The sequence below is a fragment of the Alosa alosa genome, chromosome 7 (genome assembly GCF_017589495.1).
Source record: "Alosa alosa isolate M-15738 ecotype Scorff River chromosome 7, AALO_Geno_1.1, whole genome shotgun sequence".
In the NCBI taxonomy this organism is placed as follows: Eukaryota; Metazoa; Chordata; class Actinopteri; order Clupeiformes; family Clupeidae; genus Alosa; species Alosa alosa.
Window position 1 is genome coordinate 10143275 of NC_063195.1, and position 25860 is coordinate 10169134.

Below are 25860 nucleotides of genomic sequence, written 5' to 3' on the forward strand. Positions count from 1 at the left end.
AGCTGAAAATTGTATTTATGAAAAATGTAAGTATGTTTTGACCACAATATCTTTACAATGAATCCCATCAGAAGTTGTTAATTTATTTATATAATACTACTGTTTTAGTACTTCCTCACAAACTAGGTTGCATGTCTGAAGTAAATGAAATTATCTAATTCAGGGGTTTTCAACCGGTGGTCCGCAGCCCCCTGGTGGTCCGCGGCTTGGCACAGAACCAGTTGAAAACCCCTCATCTAATTGATCTGATCTGTGCATCAAACATGAAATAAATAACCCCATACCTATTTTTCAAGTGCATATTTCCCATGTATGACAAAGTCTACAACAAAAGTAATCATAGCACTGGAAAGAACATGTTTTCATCAGTACATGCATTGTGGTGGTACCTTAACTCAAATTATATCAATTAAGGGATCAAACATGGTTTTCATTGTTTTTTGTGCTGATTTGTTTACATAGCCATGCATTTTGGCTCCTTGTTTCCTTGTCTCCGCCCCTCACCTGAATCTGCTTATTAGCATAATCATTGTCTTACCTGTTGTCTGTCTTGTTTATTAAAGGGGTGGTTCAGCATTTTGGACAGGACATTTACATCGATAGTCTGGCATTAGGCATAGGACATTTACATTGATAGTCTGGCATTGCAATTTATTTGCCTCGGCTGTACTGTGGAGTTGGTAAGACTGTTTTTAGTGGCAGGCTAACGCATACTGATGACTTGCGCTAAATTCAAAACCACTCTGTGTACGGTTTTCAGTTGAATTGTATGCTTTCATAAGGGTGATGAGAGACTCTTAATGAACATAACAAGAACAGGTGAGACAGTGACACGGCTTATAAACAGAAACAGATGAGAGGTGGGGACAGAGACACTATTAACTGAAACACATGGCTATATAAACAAAACATCACATGGTATACTGTAAGTAAACAAATGTCCACAGCAACCTTGGAAAAAGAAAATCACCCATAGAAAACCATGTTTGATGCCTTTGCTAATATAGGTTGAGTAAAAGCTACCAACTCAATTGAAACACATTCTCTTCATTTAAATGATTGTCTGTAAGATAGTTGTTGTCATACATGAGGAAAAATACACTTAAAACATAGATGTGAAATTATTTTTGTAAATTTTAATGTGTCATAAATCGTACATTTTGATTTCTTCCGAACATAGTTCTACTTGTTAATAATGCAGTACAATATGGATTTTATATATAGAAATGTACAAGATCTGATGTTGTTCGGCTTGAATATATAGTGGTCAAAATGAGCTATTTTTTTACCAGTAATATCATTTTCAGCAAGCCATAATATTCAAATATTCAACTCTGGGACATATCATTTTGAATTTGAAAACATCTACAGTCATGTAGTAGAAAAGTTCAAGCATCTAGAATGAATTGTTCAGAAGTAATGATCCAAGGAACTTAGTCATTTAAAAAAAACTAATGACCCTGTATTTTAAGCCTCCCTATCTCAGCAAATAGTAGATACAAGCTTAAACTTCTGCAGTAGTTGTTGGGTATAATAGTATTATTAGACTAAAGTATGAAGCAAATCCAAGATGGTCAGGCGGGAGGCATCTGTTGATTTGGCACGGAATGACCCATTAGGTTGCTCTCTCTTCTTGTCTGCAGATGCCTGTGAGCTCAGTTTGGACCCAAACACAGCAAACAGAAATCTTTCTCTTTCTGAGGGGAACCCAATGGTGACACATGTGAAAGAAGAGCATCCATATCCCGACCACCCAGAGAGATTTGACAAGTTTCCTCAGGTGCTGTGTAGAGAGGGACTGTCTGGACGCTGCTACTGGGAGACTGAATTTAGCAACCTTTGGGCTCGTATAGGTGTGGCCTATAAAAGCATCGAGAGGAAAGGGAATAATATTGACACCCAACTAGGACGCAGTAACAAGTCTTGGGCTCTGTATTGTTCTGATAACAGCTACTTTGCCTGGCAAAATAATGAACGCACTGACATACCTGTCCCTCCCTCCCGCTCCAGAAGAGTAGGAGTGTACCTGGACTGGCCGGGCGGCACTGTGTCCTTCTACAGCATCTCATCTGACACACTCACCCACCTGCACACGTTCCACTCCACATTCACTGAGCCCCTCTATGCAGGGTTTTATGTTTGGCCTGATTCTCCAGTGTCCCTATTCCAGATCACATGAGTCACATACTCCAGAGCCTTGTAGCGTGACTTTACAATATGAAGATGTGATAATAATTAATAATAAGAATCCTAATTTACTATGAAAAGATTTTTAGTCATATAACTGCTTAAATCAAGCTTGCTCTAAAACAAATAAAAATGCTGCAAGGTAATGATAGACAACCAGTGTGAAACAAGTTAGACTTATAATGTTTAAAAACTTAGAGGTTTAGAATTGAAGTGTCTTTTCTTAATTAAAAGCATAAATTGTTTTTGCTTGAATAACCTGTTATGATTTTGCTTAGGTTTAGAGTGTTTTTCTTAAACATATAAGAACGTTTGCTTATAAAACTAAAGTGTTTTGCTCAGACTTGAGGAATATTTACTTGAAACATAAAATGTGTTTGCTTAGATATAAAAAGGTTGTGTTAGATTTAAAGTGTGTTATGCTAAATGAAATGTGCTTTGAACAAAATGTAAAGACAGAATGTAAGAACATAATGTACCAGCTGTAAGAAACTGTTTGTCAGGGGTTTGTAAAAAGACCGTCTAGCGTTTTCTCATATTTTTATGCCTCTCCTGTGTTGCTGAGAACCCCGGATGCATTGCAACAGGGCCTCTGCTCCAAAGACTTGACTTCGCTCCGGGTAGGTAGGCGTCCGTGTGAGGGCTACTTTCTAAGACACTGTATATGGGCAAAAAACATACTGCGCACACACTAACATACACAGGAGTAGTGAACTCAGCCAGGCATTTGGGAAGGAAAGTCCTATGCTCCAGAGCAGACAAAAAACCAAATAGGCTTTGTTAGCAAATGTATTTGTTGAGACAAATTGTTTGTGAAGCTAAGGTCTAGGACCCATTGTGGTCTAAATGCACATCACACACCCAAGCGAGGATACGGAAATCTGCAGGGGCGTGCAGAGAACTTTGAAGGGCAGGGGCTCAAATTTAAAAAAAGGTCACATGGAACAAAATGTTCTTGTCTACACAGAGATCATAGGCTATAAGGCTACATCTAAATTTCAATTTGACAAAACAATATGTAAAATAATAGGGTAGTTAATTTTCCCTCAGATCTAGACAGACAGACAAACCTCTCTCAGATTTTGATGACAAACAACTCTGGCAAATACAGCTCTGAATTTCTTCCTCTTTTAGTGAAGTTAACCACATTTTGAAGTATGAGTCGAAGGGAACAGGGAACAGCGACTAAGAGATAGAGAGAGACTCTGAAGTGGTCTATTTTCCTTAGCCCCTAATCCCTAATTAGGGAATTTGATTCATAGCTGGGAAGGAATATGTGAAAAATCATGAAGATTGGGCTCCAGAGATTTCAGACCCCAGTGAGTGGGGTTGGGAATGGAATGACAGAACCAAAGTCTGGGTGCCATATTGGACAGATCTGGAAGATGCTTGACAGAAGACAGATCTTGAATTTCCACATGGGGATCAATAAAGTATCTATCTATCTATCTAGATGCCAGCAAGGGATGCTCACTCCTCTACTGTAGCTGTGTGGTAGCCTGTATGGGTCCTCAACAATGGTCCTTTTGGTCACAACATGTGATTTTTGACACTATAGTGATAGTGACCAGTCCAATCAACAAAGAAAAGCATACCTTGGAGGTAAAAATATGGGTCCAGGGACCTGAGTATTCCTTCCTGGATTCCTTGTATCAAACAAAGTAGAGAAAATACATTATACAACAATGTAAGACTGAAGGAAGCTGAGATATAACCTTTTCTCTTTTCAGCGGGGGCCATTTTGGATTTTATGGATAACTGCCACTAGGGGGGCCGCCCCAACTTGTATCCATGGATTTTTGAACATTTTAGGCCTATACCTAACACCCTACCAAAAATCAAAAACGTGTCCAGAAGTGCCCAATTTTCATGAATTGCATCCTAGCTATCAGATAGAGAGAGCCTCTCAATCAAGTCAATCCTCTCGTACATCCTAAACCCGTCGAAAAGGGGCCCTCACATCAGACACACACACTGAAAGATATTTCCTCTTTTGCCCTGTGATATTATCACAGTCCGAAGACGAACACCAACAGGAGTAGCGATCTCAACTGTGTTAAAGGGAATCCCTTTGGACACCAGAGTAGTCACAAAATGCATACCTCCTCTTTTACCCTGTGAATTCCTTACAGTCCGAAGATGAGCGCACCCACACCTACAGGAGTAGCGATCTCTACTGTGTTACGGAAGCCCCGTAGACACCAGAGTGGACACAAAACGCAACAGCCTAGATACTGATTTTGAATTTTTGATTGTAATGAGTTTACTAACTGGTAATGCTATATGTCCCGACAGTCATGCCAATGAAGAAACTTTAATTGAGTGAGGGGTGAGGTACATATGTGAGGTTTGTGCGAGTTAGGGAGTTAAGTGTGTGGATGACTATTTGGATGTGTGAGTGACTTGCTTTAACAGTGTGTCATAATGTTTCCATTCATCATATTAAGAATTTATATTTCATTAAACTATGACAGAATGTGTTAAGCATATTTGTAATATAAGTGGCAAAGCCATGTTAAAGTAGCCTACGCAGTGATGTCATTAAAACGTGCGTGCCTGCGTGCACTGGGATGTTATTGTTGAGCATGCACAGAATAAACGGTCAGAGTGTATGAGTTCCTAGACCAAAGAGAGGATGGTGGTCTGTGACTTTTTCTTCCGTGAATATTAGCCACTAGAAAGTGCTAACTAGTTAACCACTTTGGTGACTGTGATAACGTGATAGACTGCTGCAGAAATGTCTAACGCTACAGGTTATGGGCCCAGTCATGCAGGCCAAAGGTGGTTCAGACTTTTAATCGACGGTGATAAGAAAAATTACGAACTCTGGGAAACAAAGTTTTCTCGCACACATGGAGTTGCGTGGCCTCAGAGAAGTTATCGTGGAGGACCCGCAGATAGATGAGGAAGACGAAGGAGCTCTCGCGGAAGACGAGGCAAAGAACGGAGAGGCATATGCAGAGCTAGTCCAATGCCTAGATAACAAGAGTTTGTCATTGGCAGTGGTGGAGGAAGTACTGAACCTCAGTACTTAAGTAAAAGTACAAATACACAGAGAAATATTTACTTTAGTAAAAGTAAAAGTACCACAATGACAACCCTACTTAAGTAAAAGTAAAAAGTACCTGCTTTTAAATGTACTTTAAGTATTAAAAGTAAAAGTATTTGCATAATGATTTATTCTCTTAATATCTATATTCTAAAAGGAAAAATCAGTATGGGCTGTGGCATTTTAATTAAGCTAGTTTTAGGTTATACTCGACTACACTCAAAAAAATGAAATCTCACTATTGTTCATCTTAATAAATCCTCTTTCGTAGGATTTACAAAACAAAATTAGGTTTCTAAGGTGAAATTGAGTTGGTTGTGTTATTTCAAATCAATAATGCGTTTTTGCTGATTAACTTAAACTCACCTCAACAAGTCTTTTGCAGCCATGGGCAATGCTACAAACAGTGCAGTGTGCAAGACTATCATTATGTTTTACTCTTATGAGACAAGGGTACACTTTTGTGTAGTCTGATGTGAAATGGGTCTTAAATGTTCCTTTTTGGGGGCCACTGACTCTGCCATGACGCTCCTGTTCCTAGATACACTGAACTGATTAATTTAGTTCGGGAGAAAAAAGATAAAAGCCCTACACTGAAAATTGATTGGTTGATTTAGCAAAACAGGCCAGGATGCTCTCTGTCTTGGATGTACTTCAGGCACACACGCACCACCCCTCTCTCTCTCCCTCTCCATCGTGTGCACGCTAAACTCAGATGCACATGCGATTTTAATTCCCGGTCTGGCTGCGTGCTCTTGTTCGTTCTAGTTTCCGGGAGATTTTATCTAATTGGGGCCAGGAAGCCGCTATCGGAGACTCCCAGAACTTCGGAGACTTGGGATGTCTAGCTAGACAGCACTTTGTCACCAGTACGAGTGTACAACGTACCTTAATGTTATCATGTTTAGCGGACACAAACTCAAAATAATGACTGTAGCCTATAGCTAAAATGCGCATCTCTCTCTTCCCTCTATTGTTGTTTATGTTTGTGTTGCTGCGTGGTATTACACGTCATCATGCTGAAAACATGAGCGTTAATCCCCGAGACAAGAAAAAAGCTAAGAATATATCTTTTACTAAGGTAAATGACAAAAATAGTAGGCCTAACGCACAGTGACTTGGATAAGTAACTTTAATCTGATTGCTATAAATGGTAGCGCGTTAGACTCGCTACCGAAAAAAGTGGTCAAAATAGAGTAACGCTGCATCACTGGATCTAGTCTCGTTGAAAGTAGGCCTACACTTTCCCATTTTCCACACGTAGCCGATCTTTAACAAGTTCTGAGGAGACGCAGATGTAGGCTATTTTTTGGCGGCAGGTATTGCATTTATCACAGGATTTGTAGATTTATCACCGCGTGAGGCTACGCACCAACACCAATATCCCCAGAAAGAACTACAACACACTGAACCAATGTTCTGAGCATTCTGCTGGTTTTGTTACAAAGGTAGCAAAGACGCTTAGAGCTCTGCTTTGCAAGCTACTTAACTCAATACTTTTTTCTACTTTCTGCGGCCAGCGTTTCTGGAAATGAACGATGGTAAAATATTTTTTAGACCTGACTAAATGAATTCTAAGACCTCGGAATGAAAATCTGGCCGTTTTTTAGACGTTTTAAGGCCTTAAATTTAAAGTTCTGAATTTTAGGCTTTTTAAGACCCCGCGGGAACCCTGTAAAAGCAAATATATCGGCGCAATGTATGATTCGTATTTGAACCTGAAGCATAGACGGTGGCGCATATCAACGTGCAATGACAGAAATCAATGGGATTTTACAAAATGCCAAAAAAAAGACGACAGAAACTGTATTTCGCTACGCTACTTGTTTTGGAACATCAACGAACACCACTAACCACTCAGTGAGTTGCACAGTTTTGAAAACGAACGTTAAGGGTTGTTTTAGGACATGTTTGAGTAGCCTACTACAGTATGCCCATTGCCAGCCACCCTGAGAAGTGAAAAGGCGATTCAAAACAAGTCAGAAAAGTCGAGACAGGACCAATAGTCAAAATTTCGGTGTCCACCACTCTAGTTCATCTAAAACAAACCAGAAAAGGGCCTTAAAGTGCTAAAAACCGGAATTTTCCTTTAAAAAAGGAAAAGAAAAGGTGATAGTCCCCCCCTCCTATTTATTTTTCTCATCGGATCTGCATCGATCTCAAATATGACATTTCTAAAATCAAATTGACGGAAATCCGTCGTATGACGGAAAACTTTAATCCTTGTAATAATGCTAGCCGCCTGCCTCGTTTTGCTGAGCCTACCTTATGACCGACTGACAAACTCCCTTAAAACTTTGACCGCATTTGTTACAAACTTGAAACAAAATATCTTCAAAAGTATGTTGAGTGTTGTTATTTATTTCCATCCACACACTACATTTCCGTTCGCACTTGTATGCTGCTTAAACTGAAAATTTAGCTACCATTGCTATTCTACATTGAGATTGAGTGGGATTTGGCTAACTAGCGGTAGCTTGCTATATATAATAGTTATTTGTCTGTTGCCCACATTAGTTGCCATTGATTGATCTCACCTCGTTGCCCCGTATATCAGGTACACTGGCTGTATTGACAAGGAGTGGACATAGAACCAAAGATTGTTAAGGCGGAGCAAGATACTTCGTCGTAGTTCATGTCTATTGGCGCGAAATGGGGATCGAATCCTGTCTGCATAAAGAGGCGGTCGATGACGATTGACGAGCCGTAAGTTGCAACCGCCAACAGCAGCGGCAGAAATAACCGCGACACCTTTATATAAGGTTGATTTTCTCCAGACTGGATTGCTCAAAAATGCTAAAAATGTACCTGAAATGTTCAGAAGGGTTTGAGGATCATGAAAATGTGCCCGAAATTCACATTCCTAACTCTATAGAACCAAGACCTTAGCATATGTGGTGAAATTCTGAGCTATGCCCATAGACTTCAATGGAGCAGTCGCTGCCTCTGCTCTGCATAAAGGGGGATTTTGACCCTCCCCTCGTGCGATCCGGGTTCCCGGAAGTGGCTCCTGATGAAATATCTTGCTCCGCCTTAACAATCTTTGATAGAACATGTCTGTGTGGTGTAGGCTACCAACATACCTCAAGGAATACAGGAAACTAGCGTGCTCTAAGCATAGACTCCAAGTTTGGTTGCACCCACAGACAACGACGGCGCTGCTCCTGCTCTGTGATTGGTTAGTGAACTGAGATTAATGGTTGGCTAGCTAAACCTGAGGATCGCCATTGGCTATTCAACAGGAAGCGCCAGAACAGTCTCAAAAGTATTTGTATACTTGTAGAAAATACTTGTGCGAGCAGCAGAGATTTGTAATGGCAGAATAGTTTTGTAATTGAAAGACAGCAACTGTGGAATATTTCATACCTGTGGAATATATTTGTAAGTGAACGACATATGAGTAATACTTAAAATTGTTCGTGTTATTTTTTTGTTAAATCACAAATCATTTTTACAGTTACAAATCCTGTTACACACACACACAATACATATAAGACACTTCTCATCCCTAAGGTGGTGCAAAAGTCTGTACACCTGTAGAAAAGATTTGTAACTGTAGAGCAGCATTTTGTGCGTAGAATATTGATGTGTAATTGTAGAATATATTTGTAATTGTAAAATATTTTTAACTGTAGGATGATTTGTAGCTGTAAAACCGATCCATACCCGTAGAATAGATTTATAAGTGTAGGGGATATTTGTGATATTGACAATTACTTGTACAGATCATTTTTACAGTTACAAATAATTTCTACAGTTTCAAAACGTGATACACACGTACAACACTTTTTAGTCTAATATTATTCCATAGATTGGCTGCATTCGTGCTAACTAACAAATCAGACGATGTAGTGGGCGGGACAATGCTCTTGACCACAGAGTAGCAAATGCAGGGAGTGAGAGACGCTTTATAGACAAAGTAGCGCGTTTCATTCTTTATCCATTTCAATATCGGCTTATCGGTGGAAAAAATGGGCGATACCGATTATTATAAAAATGCTAAATATCGGCCCTAATAATCGGCCAGGCCGATAATTGGTCGACCATAGCCCTGAATATCATTTTAAAAGTAGTCTGACAAAGCTTATTGTTTTGTGACACAGCTAAACACTGGTACCTCATAGAACGTCTATAACATAGCCTAGGTGGTCGCAACTCACAAAAGTAAAGCAGATAGAAAGAACTCACGCAAATCTAGCCTACAACACGCAGACAGTTTCATGCGAGGGGAGAGAGATGGCTACAAGCGCACAGGTGCTTTATGATTGTTGGCTTCTGATGGTATCTTGCTAATTCACTGAACTGCATTAGGTGACACAAATGGTATTGCCTTTATCTTATAACTCATTGTCTGAGCGACTACCAGGCCTATGGAATTTAGGTCTACTAGGCCTACAATAACGTCATCACCAAATACATCTTTTATTTTTAGTTGATCAACCACAAAGAGTAGCATAGGCCTACTGTGCACAGTGCACTGACGACTGTAGCAGCCCAAGGTAACCAGTTGTTGTAGATGAGAGGCAACCCCTTGTTTCAGATAGCCTGGACAACATGTTACCTGGGTGTTGCCTACGTTATTAATTAATGGTAGCCTACAATAGTTAATTGATTCACGTAACATATTAGTTGGCTCAAAGAGTAGGGAATCAGGATGGAGAGAGTCACGCGTGTGTTCCTTTTGCGGGATCGAATCCAGTTTAATGCTCGTTTTCAAAACATATATTTTTTTACATGTCTTTTGTCCGAGTGGCTGTAGTGATGCCGAGCGCTCATGGCGTATGAAAAGCGACTTCAAACCGCCTAACGATGCCCCCAACGAACGCAACTTTCCACCTCTGAGATAGCTTAAAAGAAGTCTAGAGGACTCCTAACTCACGAAGACCTACTTACTGTAGGCTGCGCAAACCACAGGCCTTTTTTTGGGCAAGCCTGCATTTGAGGCAGGCCTTCTGTTGAAGAATTTCAACAGAAGGCCTGCGCTAACAGTAATCCTCCTACCCCCCGCTACCACAACTGTGGATAGTGTGGCATGCTCACGCTTTACGTCTCCTTCTTGCAAACTAGGCCTATAGCCCAACCATTTACGTCTTCAAAAATAACAACTTGCCAGATATGCCTTCATATCTTTGGGCTTCATTCAGCATTTTGTTCTTCCACTGAAATGACTCTTCTACATTTGCTGCCTGCTGCATCCTTTCTGTTTGTATTGTTTAGAAAATGTTTGACGCCTTGAGTTAATGCATTAAACATTGTTTGCTGGTAACCAGCCACAAATAGCCTACAGATTTCTATGCGTACATTCTCTATTCTCTCCAAAATGTGCCCGCTTCTATAGGCTGGCCAAGTGCGTAATTCTGCATAAAGCAGATGTATTTGTTTATTGTACAGAAAAATAAAATAACCTGTCAAGCAGTCAATTGACTACATTGCAGTCAATAAGTAGGGCAAATTATGAAACCAAAACGTGGGTCATAGTTGTCTAAGCCTCTGCTGTGAGGCCAAACCCATGAACAAAGACGCATTGATATCTGCAATAGAGTTTTTTTGGCGAAACAAGCTCACAGCCGAACGAGTCATAGCACTGAAGGGAGAGACAACTGGCATGTGATCTCCCCACGGGCCAATGGATGTACAAGTTTTCTCCTGTGCCCACGATATTTAATCCAGTGTTTTGTCAAGTTGCAAAATGCTATTTGTTTTAACAAACTTTTATGATAGTATGAAGTACTTTTTGTATAGGGTACTATCTTAATTGCTTTATACTCAATACTTGACCAATGGCTATTGCATCTGTCTATTGAAAGTGAGAATGTGGCATGTGATCTACTGTGTAGGCTTCATAAAATAAAATAAACAGATTGCTAATGGCCTACAAGCTGATCTGGGGTGCGTTTCCCATACATCTACGGAGGTTAGCTTTTTACTAACGATGCATCGTTCAATTAACCAACATGTAAGTTACGACTGTTTCCCAAAACTGTCGTACTTACATAGTACTGTAAGTTTGGACCATGATAGTTTCCAAACTTCAGTAGTCTGGACTAAGGTGGTTAATGACGTTTAATAGCATGTGAACGGTCACCTGCACATACTTCTGTGGCGCATTGTGTTAAGGCCGGCAGATGACAGCCGCCGTTGCACAGCAGTTACCAGTCCCCTGTCCAAGAGTTCGAATCTGGGTTAAGATTTTGACAACAATATTGACATCGTTGTTTACCTAAGTTACAACTTAGGTACCCATGAAAATCAAAGGCTACATATTCTCAGCTGAAAAGTGCGCACCACCTTATTATTATCTGCAGGTGTGTGACTTTTACTTATGTGCACATGGCTGCAAATTGACTTTTAATTTAAATCTACTAGCATTCTACCACATGTCGAGAGGTGTAGTTGTAACTACACAACTTTACGATAGTGGTTGCAAACGTTCATTGCTACTATGGTTTTGGGAAACACTAACGTAGTGTAACGATGCATTGGACTATAAGTTCCAAATATGAATATAATTCTGCGGCATAAAGCAGATGTATTTGTTTATTGTACAGAAAAATAAATATGACATGTCAAGCAGTCAATTGACTACATTGCAGTCAAGAAGTAGGGCAAATTAATTTATTTTAAAACCAAAACGGGTCATAGTTGTCTAAGCCTCTATAGCGTGAGCCTGTTAAAAACGCCGCAGAAGCCTACCCAAGGCTACAGATTAATTCTGAACAGTTATTTCTCTACTGGCTCAATTATCACACCACTGTTTTGATTTTATGAAGGCGCTACATCCAACACTGACAATAATGTAGACAGCAAATTTCGATTTCGATTTTCGTTTACGACCGCGTAGTCAAGCCTTAAGCCATACCCAACTAGCCTAAATCGAGGTAAATCGAGCTTTTTCAGAAGGGGCTGCAGGCAGAGCGATGTACAGTGGCAGAGCCGACGACAGTGGCTGAAAGTGGTACTAAAGCTTCACGCCAGAATGCGCGACTGAAGTGGCCATTTGAAAGTGATGCCCACTAGTAGTCTCTGCTCGAATAATATAGTCAGTGACCGTTTCATTGCTAGCCTTCTGGAGTGAGGAAAGTTCACAATACAAACTCACAACGCAGGGTTTTTCCTTTCCGGCATAGTGCTCGCGAAGAATCTCCAGTGCTCTTCTTCCATCACGCTTTCAAGGTCCCCACATTACCAATGACCAGTGGTGGAACAGAACGGCACAAATACTTTGTTACTGTACTTAAGTAAATTTTCCACGATTTGTACTTTACTTTTTATAGTGCATACTTTTTGACTTTTACTTCGCTACATTTTACAGCAATTATCTGTACTTTTACTCCGCTACATTTCTACAACACCATCGCTCCTTTTTACTTATACATTTTATGCTCAGTTTTTTTTTTTCTCTGACAAACACGCTTTGTTTTACCTGGGGTTGCTACCAAAGATTCTGGAGCTTACGTGCATTCTTAGAAACATAAGCTTCTAGTCTAGACCAGGCAAAGCGTGAGCTTGTAGCCATCTGCATTCGGTAGGCTATATTCACCAGACCCATGGCTACACTGTACATGCAACTGTGTTCTGTGTTCGCCTGATAATTTATGCACAAATGAATGGTAGACTATTAATGAACCGTGGCAGGAAAAACGTAACATTTTCCAGATTAGGAAATATTCCTTAATTGTGTGTGATTAAATAAAGATGCATAGCCTACAATTGGGGGTAGTAACGTGAGCTCATTCAATGTCTATGCGCCCTGCTAAGTAAAACTGAACTTAATCATAAAGACACCTTTCTCAGCAACTTTTCTGTTCAATCAGCATAATTGGCATTACGATCCACCCGACGTTTCCCTTTGTCTACCCCTGTTAAACTTCAGGCTCTCGTGTTTTGCTGAATGATATTACTCAGCAGATCACCCTAGTAGATAACCAAAATTACAGTCTCTAGAATTGTAGGTCAGAATGTAAACTGGGCCACAGATGGTAAGCACAATTGCATTAACTTAAAACTATCTACACTCAAAAAAAATATCTTGTTGGATTTAATTAAAAATGTTTTGTCAAGTGGTTCCACCTAAACTGTATTAAATAACTCTAAAGATACTATATTCTTTACAATTGACTCAAATAAATAACATTAACTGAACAAGAGTGAATAAAGTAGATGGTAAGTAATTGAATTCTTTTATTTTTATTTAGTATTCTTACCTGGAACCAACTTAATATGGCTGTGTTCAACCAACTTAATGCTGTTGTGTTCAATTAATTCAGCATTCTTACATTGACTCAACTTAATACTGTCCTGTTCAATCAAAGTCACATTGTTATGTTCAATTAATTTAAGTTAAAAAGATATCTAGCACACATCCACATTAAGTTACGTTTAAGTGATACAGTTACGTGGAACCACACTTGACAAAACTTTGTTAAGTAAACTCATCCTAAACACAAAGTTCTTAAGTAAATCCAAAGTAAACAAGTTGATTTTTTTCTGCATAACATTTCTAAATAAAATAAAATGTCTAAAATTGAACAAATGTGTTGAAATAGCAAACAGACACACGGTCTTCAAAACAAATCTGCATTTATTTAGCAGCAACCTTTGTCTCCATTCTCATCAATCCATCAGGGACATTTTTTAGTAAAATAGAAATGCAATGAACAGAAAAATATGTCTGCTAAACACAGCATGTTTAGTTTTGTTACATTGTTAGTGATTCAACTATAATGTCTACATCTTCTAGTGGAGGCATTGGCACCCTCATGTTTGATTAGAAAGATCCCGATGGTGGTTTTCTCCATCTGGCTCTGGGCATCAGTCCGCGTCCTTTACCACAGACCAAAAAAAAATACATTTAATTGATGACTTTTCAAACAAAAGTATATGTTTTTAGATATGTTTGAATTCAGTGGATTAACCTTACATCTCCCATCTCCTTTAAATTAAAGCAATGGTTCTGAGTGGATTTCACCCTTGGGTCATTGCATGATCATCACGAGCTCCAAACTCAACCCCCCCCCAAGTAGGTTTTTTCCTTTGGTCGAGTTTTTCCTGGTCGAGTTTGCACTGTCAGTCTATGTATCAGCCCAATGGCTTGCCAAAACCAAAAGTGTATCTCGTAAATTACCCCACTAATAATGTCCGGAATATCACTAAACTTCTACAGTAGTACAAAAAAGAGTCTGTACTCATTAAACGAGGCATTGGAAAGTTTGTAAGTAGCCTACACCAGGAGCTTATTTAAATAACACTTGCCTGATAGCTTCTACTCTCTGCTGCTACCGCTACGTCGACATCACTTCCGTGATTTGTGAAAAGCTCGTAAAAGTCCTTTGCAAAACTGTAAGTGTAAAAGTGTAAGAGAAAAGCTAGTGAATTCAACACTCCATAGTCATATATTGATAACTGGATGATATTTTAAATTGTATTTTCAGGTCAATAAGTGTTGACCTGAAAATACAAGCATTTATAAAACTTTCTGCCAGGACTTTTACGGGCTTTTACCAAATCACGAAGTGACGTCAACGTAGCGTTGCAGTAGGTGTTGTTTATGAGTACAGACCCTTTTTGTACTACTGTAGAAGTTTGGTAATATTCCGGACATTATTAGTGGGGTAATTTATGAGATACACTTCTGGTGAAATTCACTCCAAACCATTGCTTTAGACTCTCTGCTCTCCAAAATCCCTCTAACATCTATGATTTCTTTTAACTAAAAAGCTAGTTAACCAAAGATTAAAACTTTGGGTGACATTTTACCAACACAGACTAGGAAGCTTTGTCTGTAATGGGTTCATGCCTGGTCAAACAGACCGATGGTGACTTGTTCTGCTTTAACATGCATATAGACAGCCTTAACAAAACATTACAAGCACCGAAACATGAACAAGGAAATGTCCATGGGTACTAAAATAATATAAGAAGCCATATTCATTCATACCCATTTTCCACTTGACGCATTCACACTGCTACTCGCTGCTGTAATGCATTACTGTTTTTTTGATATTCATTTACACTTACCAGGTATTCCTTTATGAGTTTCTCAGAGCCTTCATTTAAGTACACAAGTGCTTTCAGGTTGCAAGCTCTCAACAAGCCAATGGTATAATTCTGCAAAATAGGGAAATGAACACTACTTTACTTACATTTACAAATTAAGCATCTTAATGTTTATCATGTCTTACCATGCAACCCCCTTTGTTAAATGTTAAAAGAGATTTTTAGAACGCACTGATCTTCAATGTAAATCTATTCATGGGGTTGAAACAGACAGTGCACCCCAAATATGTCAATGTTAACTTTCAAATTCATGTCATGTCAGCAAGGTAAGACCTTTCAAAAAAAGTTAGCAGGTGCATGGCAAGGTCCGGTAGCTCATGGCCTAATATTGGATCACAGGTTTTCAAAGTGGGAGGCACAAAACAACTTCTCACTAACCTGGTCAATGGCAGCCATGATCTCCTCCCTTCCTACGCACACACAGCAGAAAGCCTTGTGCAGATGATGTCGAGTTCTGACATTCTGACATTCTGACAACGTTATGAGGGGAGAGGAGATAGAAAGAACAACTAACAATACAACCCAGCATTTGGAAATACAGAAAGAATTACAATTAGCATATGGTATGGGTGTCTGCGACCAAAGTAACCATGAGCTAACCTGTAATACTTCAATAAATGAGACCTTGATGACACTCCGGTCTTGCGCTCCACATTTGCACTGCATTTGCACATTTAAAGTATATAAAACTCAACAAATTTACACTAAAATGTGTAAAACTATAATAATATTGGATCACAGAATCAATTCAGAATTGTAATAGAATTGAACTAGGAAGAAAACCTTTAATTAGATTGGCTTGTTTGTGATTTAATTAATTACTTGTTTGTGTTTAACAAATCATTCAAACATTGAAGAGTAGGCAGCCTGTAAAATTTAGCATGTAGCATGTAAAATTTAAATTATTTTATTATTATTATTATTATTATTATTATTATTTGATTGATTATTTACCTCCTGAATATAGTGGTTGACAACAAATGTGTGTGCTTAAAATGGGTTTCCATGCAAGAAACTGCCATTTGCTTTGCTCTTTTAACTGATATATAAGCCGGATGAGAGCCAAGTAGCCTATGATAGCAATACAAAAATAATGACAAGTCTGATGTTCCTGCAACTGCTGTCCTTCAAAGATTGCAGCTACACGTGGCTAATGTTACAGAGAGACTAGGCAAGATGGCAGAGTTTGCTACACTTAACATTAAAATGATTCAAATGTTTCTTGACGGACTTTAGAGTCTGCATCAACCCTAGCTAATTGTTCATGACACAGAAGGATAATTTGGTCAAACAGAGTGGGATGCACCTACGTTTAAACATTACATTTTTCAGATACTGATCCAACTATTAGTATTCACATAAACCCAGGCAGGCTAACGTTAGCTGCTAGCTTATCTTAGCAGTTAAATACATGAAGTCATCCTGACCTTGGCACTTCTATGAACATTCAATTGTGATTTATATGAAATAACCCCATCAAGGCACCACCCCTGTCTATCTTCAGTAGGGAGCAAAACTAACCCGGGAAACATGATAGAATTCTAGCCTGAGATGACTTAACGTTAGCTCGCCAGCCACCATGACAGATTTAGTAGCTAACATTAGCTGCTCGAGTTTAGTAACACATTTACACTTACACATAAGATCTACTAAAATGATTATTCAAGTTGTTGTTACGACAAACTCGCTAAACTCAAAACAAAAACACTATGAACTGCAACAAATACATACCTTGCAATTACAGGATCCATGTTCCGTGAGCAAGCGAGGAAAAAATGGCGGGCCTTCACTTTCTCAACCGTCTCTGGCGGAGTCCTCACCATGGTCCTCATAAGTTGTGAAATAATGCTACGGCAACCATAGAGGGACAAATTTCCTAATCTAATGCGTTTTGTTCAAGAAAGTTGTGTAGATCCAATGCAAACATGTTAACAAGTGTAATTTAATTTGCTATTATTCAGGCCTATACTAAATGGCTAGTTGCCAAGGCTACATGAAAAGCCTTTTCTTTGCAAACACCGCACTCTCCCATTTGTTCTCTTTTTGAAAATGAAAAGCCCAAACTACCAAAATCTGCATATTCTATCATAACAATTTCTATCTATAGGCCTTCCTTATTTGGTGTACTGAATCTGAATTTCAGTATCTAAGTAAGCTAAAGGGCTACCTCCCTAAAATTACTTTTTTTCAGGTTTGGATGTCTGCATTGTTGACATTACTGTTAAAATGCATTTCCAATTAAGTGAGTATTGGCAAAACCGGTTGTCATTTTTATGTTGAGGCGGTGGGGGGTGTTGTCTAACCTGGCAATAGCCAGATGAATTTCGCTCCGCCTAGCTCCACTCATCCATCTGGAACCGATCCATTGAAGTGTTGCTTCAGAAGGCTGGGCCTAATCAAAAAATGCTTGCATATGATTGAATAAGCCACTTGTCCGTCATCTATTGACGTGCTACTTCAACCACTCACATCGAAGCCAACCCGCGGACGCTTAATAACAGACTCACCGCCGCTTCTACGCTTATGTCACATCTATGAAACTCCCGCCAAGCGCCCTGATTGGCTAAACCATAAAGTTGGTTGGAGAAATCACTCTCAATGGAAGAGGTCCCAGATGGATGTGAGTGAAGCTAGGCGGAGCTAAGCGGAACGACATTCATCTGGCTAGGGTCAGGTTAGGTGTTGTCGGCAGCTGCTGAAAGTAACTAATAAAGTAACTTGTAATCTAACTCAGTTACTTTACTGATTATTTGATTTTAAAAGTAACTAAGTTACTTTTTAAAGGAGTAATCAGATTACTTTTTTTCAAGGTAACTGTGGCAACACTGGCTAGATCACAGTGATGTCTGCTGTTGGTTACAAGTGGTACCCAGCTCCAGGTAATGAGGCTCGCTGCAAACTTTACAAAAAAACTATTCAATTCTGGGTGTGAAGGCGCTGGAGTCACAAGCCAGAGCATGCAGATTACTCTGTGAGCAATTCAACAGAGAATAATGGAAGTGGATTTGGACGATATTAATACTATATATCTTTAGGAGGGCTTTTGATCATCTTTGGGTGGTTTCAGCTTCAGTGTCCACCCAAAACACACTTTCACACCCAGTTTCAACTCGCCTCATTTTTTGACTTCCTTGCTGAAATCTATTCTATTTGAGGGCTAGTTTGATTTAGATTATTTTCATTTTGGGCTTAAGGTTTAGGGCATTTGGTAATGTGACACAGATATTTTTTCCTTAGTATACTACAAGTGAGCAATGTAAAAATCAGTTGGGTTGTAGACGTTGGGTGTGGAAGGTTACTAGTTTGATTGTTTTATCTGTAAATGAAATTAATGCTTTTTCAACGACTTTTCAATGATTTTTTCAGAATTTCTTTGATTTGAATATTTTTTGGTAATGCGTCGTGTAGGTCTTAAATTTCAATCTTTATGGTCTTAAAATGTCTTAAGGTCTTAAATTTGACTTATTGAAACCTGCAAGAACCCTGTTTTAATAGTCAACGAACTCCACTAACCACTCGGTGAGTTGCACAGTTTTGAAAACGAACGTTAAGGGTTGTTTCAGGACATGTTTGAGTAGCCTACTACAGTATGCCCATTGCCAGCCACCCTGAGAAGTGAAAAGGCGATTCAAAACGAGACAGAAAAGTCGAGACAGGACCAATCGTCAAAATTTCGGTGTCCACCACTCTAGTTCATCCAAAACAAACCAGAAAAGGGCCTTAAAGTGCTAAAAACCTGAATTTTCCTTTAAGGCAACTACAAATATTAGGTCCGATGAATTAATGTGTGTGATGGTAAATGTTTAAAGACCTAATAGTGTTCTTGAGAACTTTCTATAGGGAGGGAAAGTAATCTCATCGTCATCTAGTGGTTGCGTTCCTAGAGTTTAGCAGAGTGGATGGGATTTTTTTTTAGAAAAAATATATCTCGGTGCACATTGGGATCTTAATTTAATGCCTTCCATATGTTAGGCACTGGGGTCACCTCTATTGCTTCAAGTGGTCATACCTTATTTTTAGGATCAGTTGAATTGTTTTGAGTTTTTGTCGTAACACGGTGATAAGGAACTACAGCTGCATGTGACGTCACATGTTTGGGGCAATCTCTAACTGATCAATACGCAATTTGCTTAACTGGCTTAACATATTTTTGTAATAACGGAACGTGATGTAAACTGCGTGGTGATAACCTTTATGTCAGGATAACTGGTGTTGTGCTTCTACTCACATGAGCTGGCAGTAAGTGTTAAGTGTCAATGCTAACCAGGCTAATAAACATCTTTTGTAGTTCGTTTATGAAACAAAAGGAGCAATTTCGATTTTCTTAAATAAGGCAAAATAGGGTCTGACATTTTCACAGTTAGAATATTATTCCTGTATAGACACTGAAAAATATTTTTGGTGGATAACATCGCTGATTTGGCTTCACAATATTTTTTTTTAAAATAGGTCTATGGGACTTAACATTGTAGCTGCTCTTCGATAGGAACGCAACCACTTGGGGCGCTGGTTTTCACTTTCCCTCCCTATGTCTCAATCAGTGACCGCTCAAGAAGATAGCCTACGTCAGCCATGAGTTTCGCTTTGTTTATGTTGCAGCTACACGCTTGTCTCATTGGCCTGGGGCGTTTGCTTAAAAAAAGAACACGTATGGAGGACTAATAACGGTCTAAAAGTTGGATTATAGTGACACAATGAGACAGCTGATGAGGTTGGCCAATCCGTTTAACTTTTTTGGATATGATATTGTGAGCTCTATGTGCGAATTCGGAAAAGAAGCGTAGGCTGTGTTCTTTCCGTGCATCAATGTAGACAATTTCTTACTATCGCGAACTGTTGTCAGGGGAGGTCATTCATTTTGGGTGTCACCTATGACTTGAACAGATAGCCTGCTATGCCACCCGATGTAGGCTACTATTATTGTTACAGTTTTTAATGCAACTAACATTATGTACAGCAACGCAATATACCGTAGCCTATGCAATTTATTATCCCGTCTGTTATGATATGTACAACAATGTTTTTCACAATTTGCGACGGAAGGTTTTGACTGAGCGTGTTAACATAAAATAATAATAATATTGTCATCATCGCGAACTGTTTAGTAAGGGGGTCAGTCGTGTTTGTGACGCACAGACAGCCTTGTAGCCTATTTTACTTAGGTCTCACTTTTAACGACAGTAGGTTGTGAGTGTATGTTGACAAAAAATAACCATGCAATTAAAATAGTCAACTTAAAACTTTGCTATAAAATATTATTAATTTATAGCACAAAACCATAACCAGTAGGCCTACCAGAACCTCGATATTAGCGTCATTTGTGTGCTCTCTATTTGGCAAGGCCACTAGCTGTCATGGATGCGTTGTTGCTAAAGGAAGACAGGTGTCAAAAGTTAAAAAATAAATGGATGGGCGGCTGTTGGAAATGGGGGAGAACTAACAAGCCATGGTGTAAATATATTAAAGTGCCAGGGGTTTGCTTTTGCGCGGTTTGCTGCAAGAAAATTGTTTATGGATGCAATAGGAAAACGTTTTAGTACGCCACCAATCAGAAGACCGCCATAAGATTAACGTTCGTGCATTTCAGGACATCTTCCCCACCTGGTGCAATTAGCCACCACAACAGCTACGTTTATCTACTGACCGTTTTTACGTTTAGAAAGTAGGCTACGCATGTTCTTTCATAGCGCAACACGACCTGTCCCTCACCATATCGCAACCTCTTGTCAACCATACAATCTGTTGCTGAAGACAAAAGCGTCCTCTCCAGATTGTCGTTATCAAATGTGCAGACCGCCTGCATGAGCACACACAGTATTGCTGCTCATTGGAAAACTGATTTGTCTGTAAAACTCAACATTACCATGTTTTCATTAAATGCGGATGAGGCAACAAATGGAAATATGAACAATATCTAGAATGTTCTGATTCGTTACTTTGATGAGGAAATTGGAAGTCTTGCAAACTTGATTTTATAGATTTTACTTGTGTTGAATTGACCGATCCCAAGCCCCACCTCCCATTGTCAGTCCCATAGTTACTGTTGCTAAGTCGGACAAGTTTGCAGGAAAGTGTGCGAGAACGCGTGTTCAACATGGGGACGCAGCACCCCCATTTAGCCGAGTGCAACAGTGTATGCTGGATTTCTGGGGGGTATTCCAGAAAGCAGGTTTACTGGCTTAACTGGGTATGTAAACCCAGAGTAAACGGTAAACCTGGGATTTCAGTTCCAGAAAACTAAAAAATGATCAGGCTATGTAAGTAACTATGGTAACATACTGTAGGCTCTGAACTTAACCTGGTAGGGGGTAGGTTTTGTTCAGGTTATGTTCAATAATGTTCGGTTATTTCAGTGCATGTTCAACCAGGCCGCTATTTTTACACTTGTCACACAATGGCGTTTCATTTTGACGAAGGTCCGATTGACAAAGAAGCACAAAATCATGTAATATTCATCCGTGCAATTCACCTGAGGGCGATAGACCACGACATCACATGATAGCCTATCCATTCTTTTCTAAACGAGTTTTGCAAGAGCGCTAGAGTTTTTCAGCTGAATCCTAAATATAGGCTATAGGCTTGAAAAGCATTCTACATCCCTACATTACGCATGATGGATTATAATAGAATAAAATAAATCTTTTAATGTACAGTAGGCTAGCTAGCCTACACCATAGTGGACATTTGTCTTTGGCCCACCAGACATGGACAAACAACATCTCAGACACATTGAAGATATAAAACAAGTACAGTAGCCTACAAAAAAGGGAAAACATATAGAAAATTAATAAATACGTTTAAATAAAGACTGCATAACAGCTGTCATGCAGGTAGGGCTATGCGTGTTGTCACTAAATTTGGTTAAGAATGCTGATGGCATTTGGGATAAAATAATTTTTGATAGGCTACATACGCGCTCTCCGACTGGGAGTTTTTGTAGTGTCGGTCGGTGCGTAAAGTTTGCCTTGCGCTAAAGCAGTTCATTCGTTTTCATGGACACAAACCCACGAGGATCATTAGTACCCAACTGGCAGGTCAGAATCACTTATTACGTTTTCCAAATGTGCACCGACGATAGGCTGTCTTAGCTGGTGAGCTTCAATTAACGGGCTTTGGCTTTTTCAGAATGTCCTTATGGTCAAATGGATAGGTCATAGGCTACTTCTCTTTTTATATGTGATTATGCTTCACATCTTATCACAAAAGTGGAGGCGAAATGGCAGGGCCCACTAGGCCTACACGATGCCAGGAATGATGTAGCCTATCCGGGAGTCTTAATTTGAGCAACACATTTCAACAGGGTGCGTTAGGGCAGGCCTACACCTTACTAGAATATTATCAGATCCACTACAGACTTATTAATGTGGGCTGTAACTTAATATTATATGTGCAATTACAGGAGAACTTGATGGGTATGCTACTGGGGGATATGTATAGGCTACCCATGCCTTCCGACATTCATCACCCTTCCGATGCTGGAGCGCAAAGGTTTAACTTGGCCCACAGCTGTAGAACCCGCATTAAAATAGAAAATTACATTTGTGATTCTCAAGGAGTCTATGGCCCACTCAATCTGTGACAAAGGTAGGCTAGTTTAAGAAAGCATCATTCAAAGCAGTCAATACAATACGTAGGCTAATGTCCACTAAATTATTTAATTGTGCTTTTGACATAGGCTATAGGCTAAACGTACACATTTACACGGTCAGTTAGGCTATTCTCTGTCAAGCAAGGTCTCGTTCCTTGGCAGACGCTCAAGTATTGCTCTTTTGTTATCACAGTTCTCCTCCTCGTAAGCCTCGAGGAGAACTTGATACTCCGCCTCTGAAAAATACGGTGCTCTTCGTTTCGCAAGTTTCACTCATGGTTTCGACTCTCAATAGATGATGCCTTTATAAGTTCGCCGTGAACGCGCACAACTCGAGGTTATCTAACACAGGGTTGATTGAACTAACTGGTAACCGGTGTTTTGGAACCGACAGCTCGGGTTTAGTCGCCACAGGTTCAGACAACCCAGAGGTTAAGTTTTATCTCAGTGTTTGTTAAACCTCCTTTCTGGAATACCCCACTGGGCGTCAAATAATATTGATATATTCAAAAAACAGAGGCCAGAAAGGCCTTCAGTATGCGGAAGGGCACATTCACAATGTCCACTGTTATCAACGAGGTGGAAAACCACAAATTGAAACCAATCCAGTGTTACGGATCTTAATGGGATGCATGTTAACTGGGGATAAGCATCACAAGCAGGTAGTTTACCTTATTTGCTACAGATGTGACTCTGATTCAATAAACAGGTCTGTGCAAACATATGGGGCCTGTACTACGAAGGGAGCTTAACCTACCCAGATGTAACCCTGGGTTACTTTGTTAAACCAGGGTTGACAAAACCTGGTTATCTTAAGTGGTGTTAATCGGTACTACGACGCTGATTATGAAGTTGATTTGTTGAGCGGGGGTTAACCTGTGCGCTGTTCACATAAAAGGGCGGGTTGCAGCGCAAGTCACCACTTTCAATGATGACGCGATCACCTTATTTTACGGATGAGGAATGCACAATTATTATGACAAGTTATGAGGAATTAAAACCCACTCTACGACAAAAATCAAATACGTCGGCAGTGAGCAAAGCAAGGCTGTTGACAATGTATTGCAGATCGGGTAGCCTAAATGCCTAAAAGTAAAGTTTTATTCCCACATGTTCTTCAAATATGTGTTACGGAGGATTAGTAGCTTGCGGAATGTCTGAAATGAGTTGAAATAATTAAATAGCCTAATTTGAGTTCCTAGAAAGGCCTACAAATGCAACCCAATTCAGAAGTGGGCATATAGATTACAGCAATAAGGATAATTGAATGTTTAAGTAGCCCCCATTGACTGATTTAGTGTATGCCTAATCCTGTGAACATTTCAGATGCAACACCATTGCCAAACACACATGGCAAATGTCCAAACGGACATTAATTATGAAAACATGTAGGCCTAGCTTATAGCCTTCATTTGGCCTCTGTTTTACAGCTAACAAGAAACAGTGTCTTCGAACACTACTGTAGGAGGAAAGGCACCAGAGTGTTTTACAGCAGCAGAGGAGTTGGCCATCGCAAATAATAGTGGAAGGCCGATTATGGAGGGGGTTGAGGGAGGCATTCGGTCGGATTCTGGTGCTGTGGAAATGTGTAGCCTTTATGTGCAGGGTACAGTAATATGACATTCAATTCAACAAGTTTATTAAAATGGTGATTTTTATTTATTAGGCCTACTGTAGGCTATGTCCGATTTATTTTAGGCTATTCTTGCTCAGATGTTCAGCATACTGTAGGCCTATGTCCGATTTATTTTCGGACATACAGTATTCTTGCATCACCGATTGAATACATGAATGTCCACATACGGGCATTGCTATGAGACGTCTTCCTAGATCATCTGACAAAGATAACGAATTCCCTCGGCTGACAATCTATATCTTCATAGAGAATATCGTCCGGGTAGGCTATATATATTTTCTGGCGGTCTCTAAAACCCCTCGCCCTGCGAAGAGAGTCCCTCACGATTTGTGCTCCAATGTAGGATGGATCATCCAGGTACGCCTTGAATGACTTAGGTAATAAATATGACCATGGGTGACATGAGATGTCATGATTATCAACCAGTGATTGGTGTAACCACCATTATGCTATTTATTGGCATACCCGGAAAAACACATTGACTGATTAAAAGTTTCCTTCACATAACCTAATAATCATTTGAATTAAAGTAATGTTCTGCACTCACCACAATAGATTAGATTAGATTCAACTTCATTGTCATTGCAGAGTACAAGTATGAAGACAATGAAATGTGGTTTGCGTCTAACCAGAAGTGCAAAAAAGGAGAAAAGTGCAATGTGATATACAATACAATATAAATATGTGCAGTGTATGTTAGCAGTTACTTTATAAGAGCAGGGGGTCTGCCTCCTTGTTGTCCCTGTCAAGATTGCTATGGTCGTGGACACCTCAACAGACACAGGCAAGGAGGCATCGAGCGGGGGTGGCTTTGTAGGTTGGTTGTCACCAGGATGCAGAGCTAGAGTTCAGCTGCAGGAAAGCTTCCTCTGAACCTGCTGTGCGCATTATGCAAGCATCACTTGCCCTGGATGGCCTCAATGGAGGGGAGTGAGGAACCGGTGATGCGTTGGTCAGTTTTCACCACCCTCTGCAATGCTTTTCGGTCGTGGGCAGAGCAGTTGCCATACCAAACTGTGACACAGTTGGTAAGGATACGATTGATGGTGCAGGGGTAGAAGTTCACCATGATCTGAGGAGGTGGTGGACCTTCTTTAGCCTCCTCAGATAGAAGAGACGCTGGTAAGCCTTCTTTATCAAGGTAGAGGTGTTGAGGGTCCAAGAGAGGTCCTCAGAGATGTGGACACCCAGAAATCTGAAGCTGGTGATACACTCCACTTCAGTCCCATTGATGAGAATGAGGGTGTGTGCTAGCTTTAGACTTCCTGAAGTCCACAATGAGCTCTTTGGTCTTCAATAATTCTGTTAACAGGACTTGCAGGAAATTGTGGGAACATATGAATT

General features: G+C 39.8%; 1 long non-coding RNA gene and 1 pseudogene across 1 annotated transcript; one reads left to right on the forward strand and one right to left on the reverse strand.

Moving 5' to 3' along the window:
- Positions 1-25860, forward strand: part of LOC125297753 — a 130350-nt pseudogene that overhangs the window by 78202 nt on the left and 26288 nt on the right.
- Positions 13800-15719, reverse strand: LOC125297642. The gene is made up of 3 exons (XR_007194078.1): positions 15671-15719; positions 15254-15343; positions 13800-14059 (listed from the first exon to the last, which is right to left on the reverse strand). It is a non-coding gene; the product is annotated as an uncharacterized LOC125297642 (long non-coding RNA).